This window comes from Lygodium microphyllum, chromosome 21 (assembly GCF_053477565.2).
Source record: "Lygodium microphyllum isolate KBCC chromosome 21, Lygodium_microphyllum_v1.1.10, whole genome shotgun sequence".
Lineage (NCBI taxonomy): Eukaryota > Viridiplantae > Streptophyta > Polypodiopsida > Schizaeales > Lygodiaceae > Lygodium > Lygodium microphyllum.
The window spans coordinates 42,726,936-42,744,157 of record NC_141155.1 but is presented as its reverse complement, the minus strand read 5'-3'; positions in this window follow the sequence as shown (position 1 = coordinate 42,744,157).

Here is a 17,222-nt window from a genome sequence, read left to right as displayed (position 1 = left end):
CTGTTTTGGAGGCGGAAGTTTTCTGCACGCACTCAGGAAAAAGCCCTGTTTTATGCTATGCGACCACTGTTCTACAGGTCGGTGAAACGTTACCACAGATATTGCATCGTATGCTCGTGTGCAGAGACATTGGGAGTTACAGAATCATCCTTGGTTCCTGTATATGCAAAATCGTCACTAGGAAGTGACTGTGTGGTTAAATACCACTTTCGTCAGTTTTGCAGATTTGCCCTTGTGAGGCTGAAGCTGTGTTCTCTGCAGTGACAGAATTTTTTGCAGGATTCTGTAATGGCGTCTGATTCTCTTTCACAGATTGTAACTAAAAAGCTTGACAAGAACAACTTCCAAGCATGGAAGTTTAGAATGACGAATTTCCTTATGGGAAAAGGATATTGGGAATTTGTTGTACGAAATGAATAAGAACCAGTTCTTCCTGATGTTCCCAATCAACAGCAAATGCAGGCATTCAAAGCATGGCATGAGAGAGCCAGGAAAGTTATGTACTGGCTGTCTATCAGTATTTTAGACTCTATGATTGTGCATATTCAGGATGCAAGTACGCCAAAGGAGGCATGGGATACTTTATCAAAAATGTATAGCACAAATACGCAAGCCAGGAAAATGCAGCTCAAGCAAGAGTTGCATAATGTGCAAAGAGAAAGTATGAGCATCAATGACTACCACATGAAGGTGAAGAAGATTGTAGATGCACTTGCTTCCATTGGGTCGCCAGTGGAAGATGATGATTTAGTCTCAGTGACCTTGAATGGTCTAGGAAAGGATTATGCACAGTTTCGGACATCCATTTCAGTTCGTGAAATATTTCCTAATTTTGAGGAGTTAATTGCTCTTCTAATTTCTGAGGAGTAGAGAAATGGTGGTGCATCTTCTTCAGGAGGAACTTCAAAAGAAGCTGTCTTCTACTCAAATGCTGGAAGAGGTAGAGGCAGAGGTAGAGGAGGCCGATTTGGAGGCCATGGTAGAAATCAGAATATGCAGCAAGCTCAAGAAAACCAGTCCTATGGAGGAGGACGTGGTAACTCTAGAGGCAGGGGGAGCCAAAGAGGTCGTGGTGGATGGCAAAGAGGTCAAAATGCAAATAGTAATGTTGAATGCTACTACTGTGGTAAAATGGGTCATACGGCTAAAGACTGCTATAAAAAGTAGAATGACATCATGAATGGAAAACTGCAACAAGGAAATTATGCATCTTCTAGTAGACAGGGTGATGACAGAAATGAGCATTTGTTTATGGTGCAGCACATGAACAATTCTATGACAAGTGCAGAAGAAAGCAACGATGTATGGTATGTTGACTCAGGTGCATCAGACCACATGACAGGTCATGCAGAATGGATGGAGGATGCAAGGAAAATGCACATTGAGGTGCATTATCACTATGTGTGGGAGAGGGTTTTACTAGGTCTTATTGATCTAGTTTATGTCAGCACAGAGGATCATGTAGCTGACATATTTACGAAGGCATTGGGCGCAGAGAAGCTGCGCAAGTTCAGAGACCTGCTTGGTGTGCAGGAATTGGGATTGAGCTCGAGGGGGAGTGTTGAGATATCGAGCTCCACTCGTGATATGCCAGGGTGACCATTGTGCATTTATGTCATCGACGTGTCAATTGCAGATGCGGTTGGTACACCGCCCATGAATAATAGCTAGATGACAGCTATCCTTATCTACTCTAGTTCGTGGCTCAGTTAGTATGCCACCTTAGTTATTTGAGTTTGGTTTGAGACCCATATATAGGGTTCTTCTATTTCTTTATATGAGAGTTCTTTTGGCTTACACAAACTAAGAAGAGGAAAACTGTTTTCAGCCTCCACCTCTGTGTGTATTCCCCCATTGTGCAAGCAAGAAAGCTACAAGTGAGACTCCTTCCTTCTCTCCCACAATCTTGACATAAGTTTGATGCCTTTATGTAATTGCAGGGCTACAATAGGAGTGCTATGGATCATATCTTTACATGAAGAAAGCCTGTGATGGATCATTGCTATTTTGGTACTTTATGTGGATGATATGTTGATAGCATCGAAAGATCATGATGAGATGGATGCTCTTAAATCTCAGCTAAAGAAAAGCTTTGAGATGAAGGATTTGGGATGACAAGCCTCTCAAATTCTTGGTATACACTTTAAGTGCGACGGGCATCAGGGAGAACTATTCTACCTCTCACATAGAGGGAGTACATTCATAAAGTCCTTGAGCATTTTTGCATGCAAGATGTGAAGCCTATTGGCTGTTCATCACCTTCTTATGTAAAGGTCTCATATGTCGATTGTCCACAGACAGATGAGAAGAGGGCCAAGATGGCCAAGATCCCTTATGCATTAGCTGTGGGTACTTTGAGTATGCCATGATAGCCACTCGTCCAGATATTGCCTTTATAGTTGATGTTGTGGCATGGTATATAGCTACACCTGGTAGGAAACATTGGGATGCCGTGAAGGGTATCATGAGATATCTGAAGGACATAGTAGATATGTGTATTTGCTATAGCATCCAGGATACAAGAGTTGTGGGGTACACAGACTCCGATTATGTAGGACATGCAAATAGTAGGAAGTCCACTTCTTGCTATCTATTCACCTATGTTGGAGATGTTGTCTCTTGGATATCCAAGGTTTAGATGTGTATGGATCTCTCTACCATTGAGGCCAAGTATGTTGTAGCCATTGAGGCTTGCAAGGAGGCCATATGGTTGGGTTGTTTGGTTCATGACCTTGGGATCGATGCTATACCTATGCTACATTCGGATTCTATGAGTGCTATTTAGCAAGCCAAGAATCCGGTCCTCCATGCCAAGACAAAACACATTGAGGTGAGATATCACTTCATACGTGAGGTCATGGAGGACGAAAAGCCTCACTACTGATTGCTTTGCCTTTCTTAGAAGATCAATAGGCGTTGGGTGAGATTATGTTCTTCCTCATCATGTTGTACATGTGTACATTGTACTATCTTTTCTTTTTTCTTTTCACTCCTCATTGGGGCAAATTTGCCTTTAAGTGGGAGGTTCTTAGGGGCAAAGGTGCCTCCACCTAGCCGCCAGTGTATTACTACACTGACAGTACCCGCCACTGCACACTGCAGGTGGCAGGCATCCGTCACCGTCACTTTATTCTTTATTCTTTTAGTGATAGTTTGAATAAGACCCGATCACACATTGTGACTGTTGGAGTTCCCATTTTGTCTCTCTCTCTTTCTTGCTCTTTCTCTCCCTCCATAGCTCTTCCAAGCAAGCTTTGATACTTCTCACCTTTTAATAGTTTCATATAAAAGTTTACAAATTAACTACTACTGTTTTCTGCAATTCAAAATAGCTAATCTTCCAAATAACTCAAACTTTGTAAGAATAGCTTGAGCTTCCAGGTATTTTAAACCTACCTTCAAGTAGTCCATTCATCACCATTTTGGATTATAATGGTAGTTTAAAGACACATGCATGATATACTATCACTTCAAACTCCGAAACTTTTGTGATCGCATGTTCTTGAATTGTTAAGTGAATCCTTTATGCACTACAGGCTAGGCCCATATATAGTGCTACGAACTCTCCCCTCAAAATGTCAACTATAGCAAGATGCTTGGGGAACCAAGACAAGTATACATGTCTTTATAAAACCTTACTTCTCAAACCAACAAGAATCAGGAGTACATCAATATTGCGTTGAAATCTATTGCTAGCCCCAACCAAGAAGTACCAACTAGTACAACCAGCAGTGAGCTTTGTAGATTGCAATGATTGATACAAAAGGGTGGTGGTTAAAAACAATCAGCACCTTAGGATAACTAATTCTAGCTGCTATTATTTTCTTCAATCTATTATTCTCCACTAAAAGGAAATGGACTTATTAAGTGTAGCTCAAAGTACAACCCTGTCATGCAAAGGCAAACAAAACAAAGCTCTCTCCTATGAGGAAGCATCCTTGAAGTTGGTTTCATGCTACACTACCATGGGGGTCTAATAGCAGAAATCCCATAACATTAGTTTGTCTAGGTCCTACTATAACATGTAAATTGCAAGTCAAAGTCTTTTGTACAACATCAGGCCATTAATGTGCACATCAATCTATGAACTATCATGATATAACATAGAAGTTTCTATGCATCATGAGATTAAAACATTATGTATCTCTCAACAAGGAGTATGTTATTGTACAACCAAAATTCAGCTATGTATTTGCAAGATCCCTCCTCATAACATAGCCAAGGTCTTTATCTATCATGGTATCTACCTTTATATCCCATTTTACCTAGGTAGCACTGCTTCTTGCAAAAATTTGAACCAGTATGTGCTCTACTTTCTTAACATTGATATCTGTTGAGAGCATCTCTTTCTCACATTCTGTGATGTGAGATTTGGATTGGGGAAGGAAGTCCAATAAGTGGGAGTTTTCAAGTCCATCTTCAATAGCAAAAAACCCTAGAAAATATTGCTTCGTAATGCACCAATATTTATGCATAATCTTATCCTTGTCATGCTTGCTATTTCCCTCAATAATGGGGACCACACATTTGGTGAAGGGGCCTTGAGCAACCAGGATTCACCTCAAATTGCAGGCTCATCTCTTGATTCATTTTTTCTCTACTTTTCTTGCTCGATTCGCAAATATTTATTCTCGCATTGTTAAAAGATCTCTTGCTCACCATCTGCAACAAAAGGTGCCAAGATCTACCTGAATTTGCGTGTTCATCTCTTGCTTCATTGTGCATCACCACCATCCATGTGCAAGCTAGGTAGCACAGTAGTTTCTAGGCGTAACAGTGGCAAGAAACACATCTAGGTGAGAGTAGTCATTGCTAAAGCCAAGGTCCACAAATGTCGAGACATCCAATGATGTAGTCACACTAATTTGGGCGGCCTATAAATTTGTGAAATTTAAGACATTTCGTTTTCTTTCATGTATGATTATTGATATAAGGGAATTATCTTTGATATCATCTAAGTCAAAATATGTCTCCAATTGATTAGCTTCTTGAGGTAAGACTATAGGTTGAATTGTGTTTAGAAGATAATTCCTTGCTTGCATGATATGAAGATCTTTATGGAGGCTAGGTATCTCTTTGTTCAAAGTGATATTTTAAAGCATTACTCTTTCCATTGGCATTTCATTTTTTCTACATTATTTCTTAACAACTCATTCACAAACAATAGAGAAAGACAAGGATGCTTAGTACAACTCATGTCCTCTATGATATAGTATTTATTGTTGCATGTGCAAGGAATGTTGCATCACCAATGGTACCAAGCTCTAAATCCTTGGAACCTCACCTTATATTCAGTTATAATGCCCAACAAACTAAGTGTTCAAGCTTGATACAACCACAAGGTAGTGAGAATAAGTGACATCAAGACCCCAAACTTCAAGGTAAGTGATTACTATGTTTTGTAGAGATCTATGTAGAGAGGACATAATAAATCCTTTTGTGCACAAACAATAAATCCCAAATACAACTTATTGGTTACTTATGAATATCTTCTAGTGGAGGAACTAATAAATTTTCTAATGGAGCCACCTATTGTAAGAATTAGGAGTTATGGAGGAAGATTGGGAGTTGGATAGTATGGCTATTTTACGTAACAAGGTTAGTATGAGGTAGGTTCCATTGGGGAGAGTGGATTTGGTAATGAAGCCCCTAAAGTGGCCATGAGCTACTAATTGACTTGGAACCACACAAATAATTATTTGTGTGATTGAGTGAGCTAATGCAACATCTCTATCTCAAATATGATTAGCACATTTTTCATTGAAGACCAAGGTATTATGCATGGAAAATACCAAGACTTTTGCTTGACGGTGGCACGTGATTAATTGTGAACAACATGTTCATCTCAAACCTTTTGTACTCTTGAATCATTTGGTGCATATTTGGAGATTGTTACTTGCCGAATCTACTTGGTATCCCCTTACTAATTGTGAGTAGGAAAACTCCATAAGAGTGGAAATGCTAGTAATTATTGTTGCTGATGCGCTTCTCACTACGAGTGTTGTTGTCACGTCTTTCAGATCAATTCCTCAATATTTCATGTTTCTAGAGACTATTGTGATTTATGGGACATCATTTTAATCTCATTGCATGATTTTGTAGGCTTTTCTTCATTTTAATTAGGACACCCCTTAGCAAGATTGGAATTGGGTTTGGGTAGGGTGCATCAATGATTACCACTTAGGGCATACTTTGGGTTTTTGTTACCACACTTTGGTAGTGATGTGTGTGAACATATTTAGCACCATTAGGGCACTTTTTCCCTCACTAGGAGGTTTCTTTATGCCTAACACATTTTGATTTTTGGATACATAAGTAGATGCATTCAAGTTAGAATCAATGCCATTAGTATTAGATATTCTTCCTCTTTATGAACTCATTTTACTATGACCCAAGAAACTAGTCAGAATGATGTTACCTTTGAGATGTTGTACAAGATGGTGGGTGTTTCGAGGGTTCAAAAGCAAGGAGACTCCTCGATTAGATATTTGATCATAGTAAAGTGCTATAAATATTCATGTGATATTAAGAAGGTTGGTAAAAATTCCACTATTTACTTCAAATACTTTCTTGTGCACTGTATCAAAAGTTCTTTTTAATTGTGGTTTTCAATTGGCTTGCCCTCCTAGCTTATCATTGCTTCACTCTAATTCCATGGTAATCTTTCCAAGGTAGACGTGCTAAAGTTTCCTATGAAGCACTCCCTTGGAACAAATCTTTATCCAATCTTTATCCATCACATTAAACAAATAGGTACCACATTAGATTGGAATGACCCACTTATCAGCAATATGAAATTTTTTATTTTGTGGCAGCACTTTCCACTGAAGTAGTGCTTAAAAATTAGGTATTTTTGTTGGTTTGTCACAAGTGTAGCTAACCCATTAACGTTTGGCTTGTCTATCCAGGAAATGCCCATTTTAAAAATTTATTTGGAAAAATTCTTTAAGTTTTTTATCAAAACCTAATGTTTCCTATTTATAATTTTTATTTCAATTGCTATAGTTTTAGTTCTAGTGCAAGACATTGTTTCCATAGAATCTACCTCACATTTGAGTTTGACATGCATAATTTTCTTTCTTAATACATTTTAGGAATGACCAAGAAATGTGAGTAATGTGGATACCAAACTAAGAAGTAATCTGATTTGCTCGAGCACGTAGTTTTCTCATTCCACTGAAGGAGTAAGTTGCTTCTATGGTGTTTGAATGAGTGATTTCTTACCGATGCCTCATCTACACTGGCTTATGTGATGTATCGTAACAATTGGAGTATAAAAATGATAACATTGGCACCAAAGTAGTCTTGAATAGGGTGAATTCTCATGTATAGGTAATTTGGTCAAAGGATTCTCCATAGATACATCATTAAGAGCCCAATAATATCATTCACATAAAGAAATGATTTCTCGGGAGGTCACCCATTCTAGTACTGTTCACACTAGTGCATGCTTAATTGTAAGTTTCCCATAATTGGGCTAGCCATCTAGCCCCCAAAACCTTAAGGTGATGGATGACATCCAGTCTATCCAATTATGGAAATCTTCCTCCATTTGGCCTAGGATTCAAACCTAGTCTCAACTCATTGCCATTGCATCAATAGTGAGCTAGTTTTCTCTAGCAAGTGTTGATTGCATTTCCAACACCCCCCTCAAGTCACACCTTTGTTGAGGTCTTAGTGCCACCCAAGCTCAGCAACTTGAGCTATGGTACCAAGTTAGAAACTGGGTTGGGGGGGGGGGGGGGGGGGAACTTGTACCTCCCCTTCCTGGGAGGCCACCCATTCCAGTATTGTTCATGCTAATGTGCACTTAACTGGAAGTTTCTCATAATTGGGCTAGCCATCTAGCCCCCAAAACCTTAAGGTGATGGATGGCATCCTGTCTATCCAATTATGAAAATCTTCCTCCATTTGGCCTAGAGTGAGCTAGTTTTTCTAGGAAGTGTGGATTGCATTTTCAACCAGTACATCCAATAAAGTAGCTCACTAGATAGAAAGCATTTTCACCACAAAGAAGATAATGCTAAAATTAAAAGGCTACGTGCATCACCAATATGAAATGATAGTCAAGATTCCACATGAAACCATTACCAAATCTAGCATCACTTACAATAGGGTAATGTAGCATGCTTGATCAATGGGCTATTAGAATGTCACAAAAGCTTCAAGCTAATATTTCAGATCATGCTTATATCAAGTTGCATGATAAATAGCAAGTTGAGTTGAAAGTGATGAGAAGACTTGTCTATTTCTTGTCAATCGGTGTGGCAAATTAGGAAGAGAAGTTTCTTAGAGCTTGGAAAATTGGAGGGAGGTAGAGATTATTTTGCTAGTACTGAAGATTGCATTCTTGAGTATTGAAAATGATACTTCTAGCTAGGAGCACATATTTTTTTCTTTACCAAATCCTTCTTTTTCTAGAAAAAATTTTGAATTGATTAGATTAAAAGGTAAATAATTTCATTCGAATGGGACCTTACCGATTTGGAATAAAGATTAACCATTATATTTTTACATTTCTTCCTCTATGACATAGTCTAGGCACCTGCAGCTTTATAAGAGTAGCTAGAGGTCCTTTTTTCATGTTCATAATTATATTCCTACACTATTTTACCTCACACATACACACACACACACACCCCAATAATTATTCTAAGTACTTAAATTTTGTGCCTTGTGAAATTTTTTGACTATGGGGCCAAACTCTAAAATATTAGGGTCAAAGACATGTCAATTTTGGAGAAAATTAACAAAAATAATCATTCAAATATCAACATCTTAAATATGCCATTTAAGCATGTTGGTAGAGGTAGTTGTAAAGGCATGAAAAATGCACAGAAAGTCATGAAAATGCACAAAACCTAGCATAAGATGAACAAGCAATGTAAGTGAATATGAGCTCTCATATATCCGAGTGACAAGAGTATTATACCATCCAAACATCGTATATGCACTTTAGTAAGCTACATTTATCTAGAACTAACATTGAGGTGCGATCCCATAATCATTATTTTCTTGGTATTGCCTTTTTATTTTGAAAACTTCATTCTACCAAAGGATATGTTGATAATGCAACCTAAATATTTTATTTACTCCTACTATTTACACAGTTATTCAAAATTTATATGTGGATCATGCAATGTAAACATTTTTAATCCCTCATTTTACTTTTAAAGGATTATTTATACTTTGTGTTGATCATGACTATTAGGTCACTTACATATTACATGCAAATGTGTAGGGAGCAGACATTTAGTGGTACAAGAAAGAATATTGAGTGTAAAGAATAAGGTATGTTGGGTGTAATATGGCTCAATGGATATTATTCACCCAAAAATAATTAACAGGTCATGTAAAAACTTGAAGGCCTAAACTTCTAATGGCATTACTTGCTCTAGCAAATGCTAATTAGATCACACTTTAGTTAGCAAAAAATGTTATGATCTAAATCGTTGTAGAGGCCAACCGCCAAGACCCACGGACCACTTAATGTTCAAGCATTCCAAGTCGAGCACTAATAGCTACCTCTCACATAGCTGACACACTATCTCTCTCTACAAGTGTGGTGAGCTTACCTCTATGTCCGATCGAGTTGCCTCCTCTCCTGAGCACTCCAGTAGCTCCACAATCCAAGTACATTCTTCAAGAAAGCTCGATCCTCAAGCTACACACTCCAAGCTCCATTGCCATGAGCAAGAGAAGAGAAAAGAGGAAAAGAGAATAAGAGAGGAGAAAACGAAGAGCTTCTCCACCACGGTCCCTCATCCTCACACACTATGAGCAAGAGAAGAGAAAAGAATAAGAGAGGAGAAAACGAAGAGCTTCTCCACCACGGTCCCTCATCCTCACACACTCACTCCCTCACACTCTCACACTCCCTCTCTCAAGCACAAGCTCAAGCAATCAAGAAGAAGAAGAAGAAGAAGAAGAGGAGGAGGAGAGCTACTTTTGGCCACACACAAGAATAAGCTTCTCATTCACTTTTTAACTTTATATACAAAACCCTAAATCCCTTTTGAGTGGTCATCCCCTTATCCCCTTTTTTACATGGTCAGCCCTTTTTCCCATTATCCTCCTATCTTCCTAGCTTCCTTCCTACCACCCATCTACCTTTACAATTTGCACGGGTGAGAGTCCAGCACTCTTAAAATAAATCATGGTGCACCTTGCACTCTTTTACAAAAGTATTGACTTGCGCTTTTCTTGTGTGTCTTTTTCCTTGATTTAGGACTTCTCTGCACTTCTTGTGTTTCCATATTTTTCTTGGCACGCCTTCATCTTCTGTTTCACTTTTGCCTTGGCCTTGTCTTTCGCTTTATATTTTCTAGATTTTCCACCTTCTTCGTTTGAGGGTTAACATTACCCCCCTCCTAGACGAGTGCTAGCCCCATGGCACTCTCCATCGTAGGTAGCAGGTTTTGGCATGCACCAAAGATGTGGTTGAAAGGGATTGCTATTGTTTTCTGTGGAGTTTTGGTGGTGGTGTGGATGAAGGTCGTTGGGGGTATTGTGTTGGTAGGATTTGATGGTGATAGGGTTGTTGTAGTTTGAGATAGGGTTGTTCTTTGTTGGGAGTTGCACTGATGACTAGCACAGGTGTTGGTGTTCTAGGGATTCTACGTGTGATGATTCTTTGGTGGGATTGCATGATGATAAAGGATAAGAATTTAGAGTTGATTGTTGATGAAGGGCTGACGACACTTTCGTTGGATTCTTCAATACCTGCAATTGAAAATCTCTCATATGTGGTCTCTCCCTAGGGGTAGTGCTAGTCTTCTTATTGTGCACAAGATGTAGTTTGATTAGTTTGGGAGAAGGAGGTAAAATTCACGATGCCCCCTAAAAAGGCACAAGGCGCAACCGCAGGAGGATCATCTTCTAACATGGGCAGGTTGAACTCTAAGCAAGTTGAGAGTATTATCCTGCACTTGAGGACCCAAGCTGTGTATAGATTGTGGTGCGGATATTATGTGAATTCACTTAGATATTATGTAGGTAGAAGACTCTTGATCTGGCTTCTCGTAGCAATGCATGGATGAAGCAAGGGTTCGATGGGTTGGAAAAAATTGTCATTGTAGAGGAGAATACACTTGAAGGCTTCTTGAGACATCATCTGTGATTTTCACAACACGATGTAGTATAACTAAGCTCATTGACGCCAATATCAGATTGCAGAGGCTGCATTAGATTTTCTCGCATAGTGGGGGCTTTCAATGTCGGTGGTTGATCACCATTGTTGAGTATACTTGAGAATAGAAAAGGAAGTGCACTACCTGGGGGTGTGCCTACCTCACTATGTACTATTGCATGGTGTTCATGCTAGTGAAACTAGGAGTTGGATCATGAACCTCAAGGAATCTTGTGGTGTTGTCCCACACTTGAGGACCCAGTTTGAGTAGAGGGGAGGTGTTGTGGGCATCACTTAGGGAGACAGATCTAACCATAAGCAAGCACAAACTCCTTAGATGTGTCCTGCCCTTGATGTGCCCTAAGTGTAAAGTGGGGGGGCGTGAAGGGTTAGGGGGTTACAAAGCCGACTGACCAAGGCCATCGGACATGCCTAACCTGAGGACCCCTAGGTGTAGTGTTTGTGGCACTCTTAACATACACGGAAAATCTCATTGTTCATTTTCTCTTTCTTTGTGTGGGTCTTTGTTTGTTTTTTCTTTTCTCCTTTTTTTTTTTGGAGATGCATTGGGAGGGGGCACGCTAGACATCACCCTGATCCTCTACAATAGTTACATTCCGAGGGGGCCTAAGAGATTTACCAAGGAATGCATGGCTTGGCATAGAGCCCCTTTCTCTTCTGATTGTACTTGTTGTAGCCACAGAGGGGACTTGGTTCCTGCACTCATTCTTTCTTTCATTGATCTAGTTTAGAGTTATGCCCTTCTTCATGGACCAGCTCTAGTGGCTCCTGTTGAGGCAATTGCATTTACTTTTTTGGCTCCCCAAACCCCTAGCAAGGAGAGTTCCTATGAGGTTCAGCTAGTTCAGATTAAGGGAGCACATTCCTCCTCCACTCTTAAGCTAGTGTAACGCTTTTGTGTCATGGCATGGAGTCCATGTTGCCGAGCAATGTGCCAGCTTGTAGGCTAAATCTTTGATTCAATCTTCATTAGAGTAATCTCCTCCTCCCTTTTGCCTTAGTCATTCTTCCTCCTCTTCTGGTGTTTGCTTGTGCTCTTCTTCTAATCTCTTTGATTTCTCCTCCACCCTTTGCAATGCTCTAATTTCTTTAGAGGTGGATCAAGTTCTTCTTATGGGTATTTTGAGAGTGTGATCTTTCCTTGTCACTTAACTTGATAATTTTTTAGCCTTGCTGCTTATGGATTGTCCTCTCTATCTCTCTTGTTGTTGAGATTGTCCCCATTTCTATCATCAAGCCATACTTTGCTTGCTCTTCCATCGTGAACAGGAGCTTGCCACATTAATCTTGCCCTAGATGTAGAGTTTTCCAAGAAAGAGAGAGTAGCCAATGACTATGCTTTGGGCCATGCTCAAATGCAATTTGTGCTTTTTGCACGGGTGATTTTCTCTTCCAGCAAGCAGGGCTTCCGTCATGGCTCTTTGTTCTTGGTATTTTTGTCAGTTTCTCCATAATGGTTCTTTGTGGGGTTGGTGGCCTTGTGGTGACTTGGACATTGAACACTTCCATACAGAAACCTATGTCATCCTGGATTCTCTTGGCAACTCATAAGAGTACATGCAAGTCATATTCTTTAATTATAATGGACAGGTCTAGCTCAAAGAGACATCGCTTATCTGAATCCCCTAGTGTTGACTTTGATGCATATCACCTGCACTTGATTATCATTGCTTGTGTGTGTGTTGGATTTGCTTTTTTGGTATTATCTATACACAGTCACAAAACTCATTATTTATTTATGTACACGTTTATGAATCCATGTCACTTCGTAAGGATAAGCAATTGTAGAAATTAGGATTGTACTGGAGTGTGGCACACGCATCTAGGAATTGTGGCAGCCTACTCAATAACAACAGATATTTTTGCAACATCGAGTAGCATGGTACCTTGTCCAAGTCTATTCGCAACATGTAGCTCCTCCTCAGTGAGAATTTTATCAATCAGAGAGTTTTCTTGGCTAGTTCCGGCTAAGTCCATACCGAGAATTGCACTGAGTACTTGAAAGGAAGTTGGCAGCACATAGGTTGGGTCTCTTTGAGACTCCCATTTGGCCAATTGCTCCTCTGAAATTGTCATAATCTGGGCTCCAAGTTTGGCCATTGTAGCACGGTTTTCAAACCAACGTTTTTCAAATTGACTTCAACCCTCTAATTGTCACTTTAGTTGCTCTATCTCTAAGATATTTGGTTGGCAAAGCGCATCGTTGAATGTCACAATTAAGCATAGTTCGTCGGCCTCCTCGTCAAGAGATGAGTTACATGCATTCATGTAGGAGCTTGTCATAGTGCTTGTTAAGATATTCTTGCTCTTCCCAAGATAGCGGGTATGACAAGTATTCCTCAAGCTGCTCCCTAGGGAATGTGCCCATGTTTGCAAGGACGTAAGCACGTGCGAATAATTTGAGTTCATCCAACTTAGTCAAGCACTCTGCAACACTTCTATGTTCTATGAAGGCTTGCTCAGTTGCTATCTCACGCAAGGTTCTAGGAGTTTACCTACTCTTTAGCATAGCTCAGGCCTAAATGAACAAGATTGATGAATGCTAGGATTGCTTATATCCTCGGGATTTTCATGCTTCTCCTGAGGCTTTGCTGTTATTGTGTCATGGCTCTCCTTGAATGTGATTGGTATAGTTTTGTCAACCTATTGTGATAGTGTAATATCCACCTTTGATGGGTCAATGCAAGTTTTGTTATTAGTGGATTGAGCGTTGCAAGAAATAGTTGATGGTAATGGTTGCTTTAAATTATCAAAACACACGGATGTGTTTGAGGTTTCACTGATGTTAGGAGATATGGCAATGGGTTTATTCGTGGGTGGACTCAATGCTTTATTCCCAAGCTCTTCAGCACTCTTGGTCTCAATCTTCTTGGCATCTATCGCCACTTGCAACTGCCATTTTTTTTGTTGTTTTCTCCTCTTTTTCTTGGGCTATTGAGGTGTATCCTTTAAAGATTCAAGACCTTGAATCACGCCGGTCGTTGATGTGCTTGGTTGGGCCTTAGCATTCTCTTTCTCTAGTGTGTCCTCATGGGACATAGCTGTGGTCTACTGAACAGCCTTGCTAGGTTCTAAGGGTACAATTGCCTCTCTTTTGGGAGAGTCTAGCTCTTCAACTGATTTCCCTCCATTTAGATCCTCATCCGATTGCATTTGTAGTTGCTCCCGGTCAGCGGGAATTCGCTCTAGACTCTTGTCCTTACCCATTGGAACGTGCCTCCATTGCTTCTTATCAGAGCGGGTGTTGTGTTTAGAGATTTTTTTATCTTGCTCTAGAGATTTGGGTGACTCTAGTGTAGAACCAAGAGACGGTTTAGGGTTCTTGTCATGTAGGCTTGGACGGCACCAACTGAAGAAGTCAGGAAGCATTATGATATTCAAGGTCACAAACTATAAAAGCTCGCAAATGAAGTCATGGCTTCCCAATGGCTAATATATATTATTCATTATGCATAGATTTATTGGGTCCCTCTCTACTAATGTCCTGCCACACTATCCACATCATCTTGAAGTTGTCCCAACATGGGCTACATTTGAAGCTTTCACATGGAGGATGAAATTTGCATGACTTTCAGCATCTTACATGTGCATGTTCTACACATCACACACTTTTAAAAAAATTTGAGATTTAAATCTTCGACACAAATCCTTACACAAGTCAATTTTTGTGCAACCTTATCTCTAATAGACTCTATTGGGACACACATGCATGTAGATGTATTCATTTTGAGCCTCTAGGTGGGCTCGAGCATAGTACCCTCATACTATGGGTGAATGCAATTGCATACTTTTAAGCATATATGATTGGGTATGAATATAAGATGACTTTTTGTTTATGACATGTGAATGACTACTTCAGATACATATTTGCATTTTGACATTTAAAAACAAGGGTAAGAGTTTATCCTTTTAAGAGATAGCAGTTTATCATCATCATCATCATCATCATCATCATCATCTCTCTCTCTCTCTCTCTCTCTCTATCTCTCTCTCTCTCTCTCTCTCTCTATGAGTGGTGTTATGCTACTTACATGGCTCCCTTCTCATCAAATACATGATGCTTATCCTTATGCAAGGTGAAAGGTTCTCTATGACTTTTGTTTTAACCTTTTTAAGCTTAAAAGGATCTTCATGTCTAGTGACATCAGTTGACTTCATGTCTCCATCTCAAATATTACCTCTCTCAACTCAACCACACCAAGATAGTCATTGCCAAGACTCATGCTTGAGCTTGTTGTTTTCTTCCACCATGGAAGTTGATTGACCCTCCAACCATTCCACCTTCGCAATTTGTTCTCTATCTGTGAGCTACCATATCTACCTTCTTGTTCAAAATTCTCAACTCCTATGCAGCTCTAGGGCGACCACTTCTTGGTCATGACAAACACAACCATGCCATTTTTGCACCTTTTTGTTAGCTGCCAATCTTGTTGCTTGTGCATCATCAACCTCCTTCTCAGTCTATTGCTCTCTCCCTAGGTTTTCTTCCTCTTCTAATGTTCTTAATTTCCTTCCTCTTGGCTTGAAGCACTTGGCCCCTTTGCTGACAGAAGCAAACTTGGCTTTTGATCCTTGACAGTGCCTCTTTGGGCTCTACGGTTGATTTTCTCATATATATTGGGCCTTATTATGGTACTTCTTCAAACTCCTTACAGGCACATTGAGAAGCTTGGGGCATGACAAATGTGAACAAAGGATCTCTCTCTCTCTCTCTCTCTCTCTCTCTCTCTCTCTCTCTCTCTCTCTCTCTCTCTCTCTCTCTCTCTCTCTCTCTCTCTCTCTCTCTCTACACACTGAATTGCGAGAATCTCTAAATCTATAGGAATTGCCACTGTTTTATTTGAAGCAATTTTGTGAAGCAACCTGTGTAACCCTCAAATTCTTTCATTTATACTTCCTCAAAAGCCTTTGTTGATGCTACTTCCTCTACAAAAATGGAGCATTCCTCTGCCCCTAGTACTTAAAACATGAAGGAGAGAAGGTAAGATAAACAGAATTGGATAGACACATGCTCAAAAGAAGAGGGGAGTAGGTAGTCCTAATCTTGTTTTATTTATTCTACTTTTGCTTCGAATCTATCCAAGATGTTGGTCATCATCTATCTCCTATTTTCCTCTCAAAGAGTAGCTCACTTTGTACTAGGATGACTTCTTCTTGCAAATCATTCATCCTTCTTTGAGTTACTGAGCTCCATGTAAAGAAATTCATTGCCTCCTACCAGTACTATGAACTTTTTGAGCTTGTAGAGGCTCTAAACCTACATGCTCTTTTCAACATGCATCTTTAAGGGTGATTTTACCATGATTCTCTACTTGAGAATCCTCCAAGGTGTGAACCATGCCAAAGCATTCCTTTCTTCCACTCCACATTCTCATCCTTGAACATTTTCGTGAGACATGCCTCAACTAACATGCTCCCACTTGGACTACAACCAACCCAACACCACTTGCCATTCCACAGACAACAAGAATATATGCACATTTACATGCTCCTTACAATAGTAAGAGCAAGTTGGACACCAATGTCCAACAAATAGCAACTATTGTCTCCTTTGACTAATCTTTGGGCACAAAAACTCCAAGAAAAAGAGCTAAAATAACCTTATACCTTTGACTCTCATCAGTAGCTCCTTTGATGATGGTACTTATTGAAGACTCAACTAATAATTTTCATGAATAAATAAACTAATAATAATATCCATAAAAATTCATGCCCTTCTAAATCATGAGCCAACAATATTAATGAGTATGAAAGATTTTTAAGGAATGACTAAACTGCACTAACAACATGAACCTAATCAAAGAACATAAAAACACCATGATTAAGAGCCCTAACCATGGCTTCGATACAATGTTAACAATCCCAATGTTGGGTTAATCATGGTGTATACAAAATTATTTTGACACATTATCACAAAGATTGTAATAGACAAGGAACTCCATAGCTACAGAGAGAAGGCACACAGTATGCACACTCAACAATTGTTCTCTTCTTATCTTTCATTGCATAGACTAGTTACATATATAAAGGAGGAGATGATCCATCAATGATCCATCAATGACCCCTCACACTT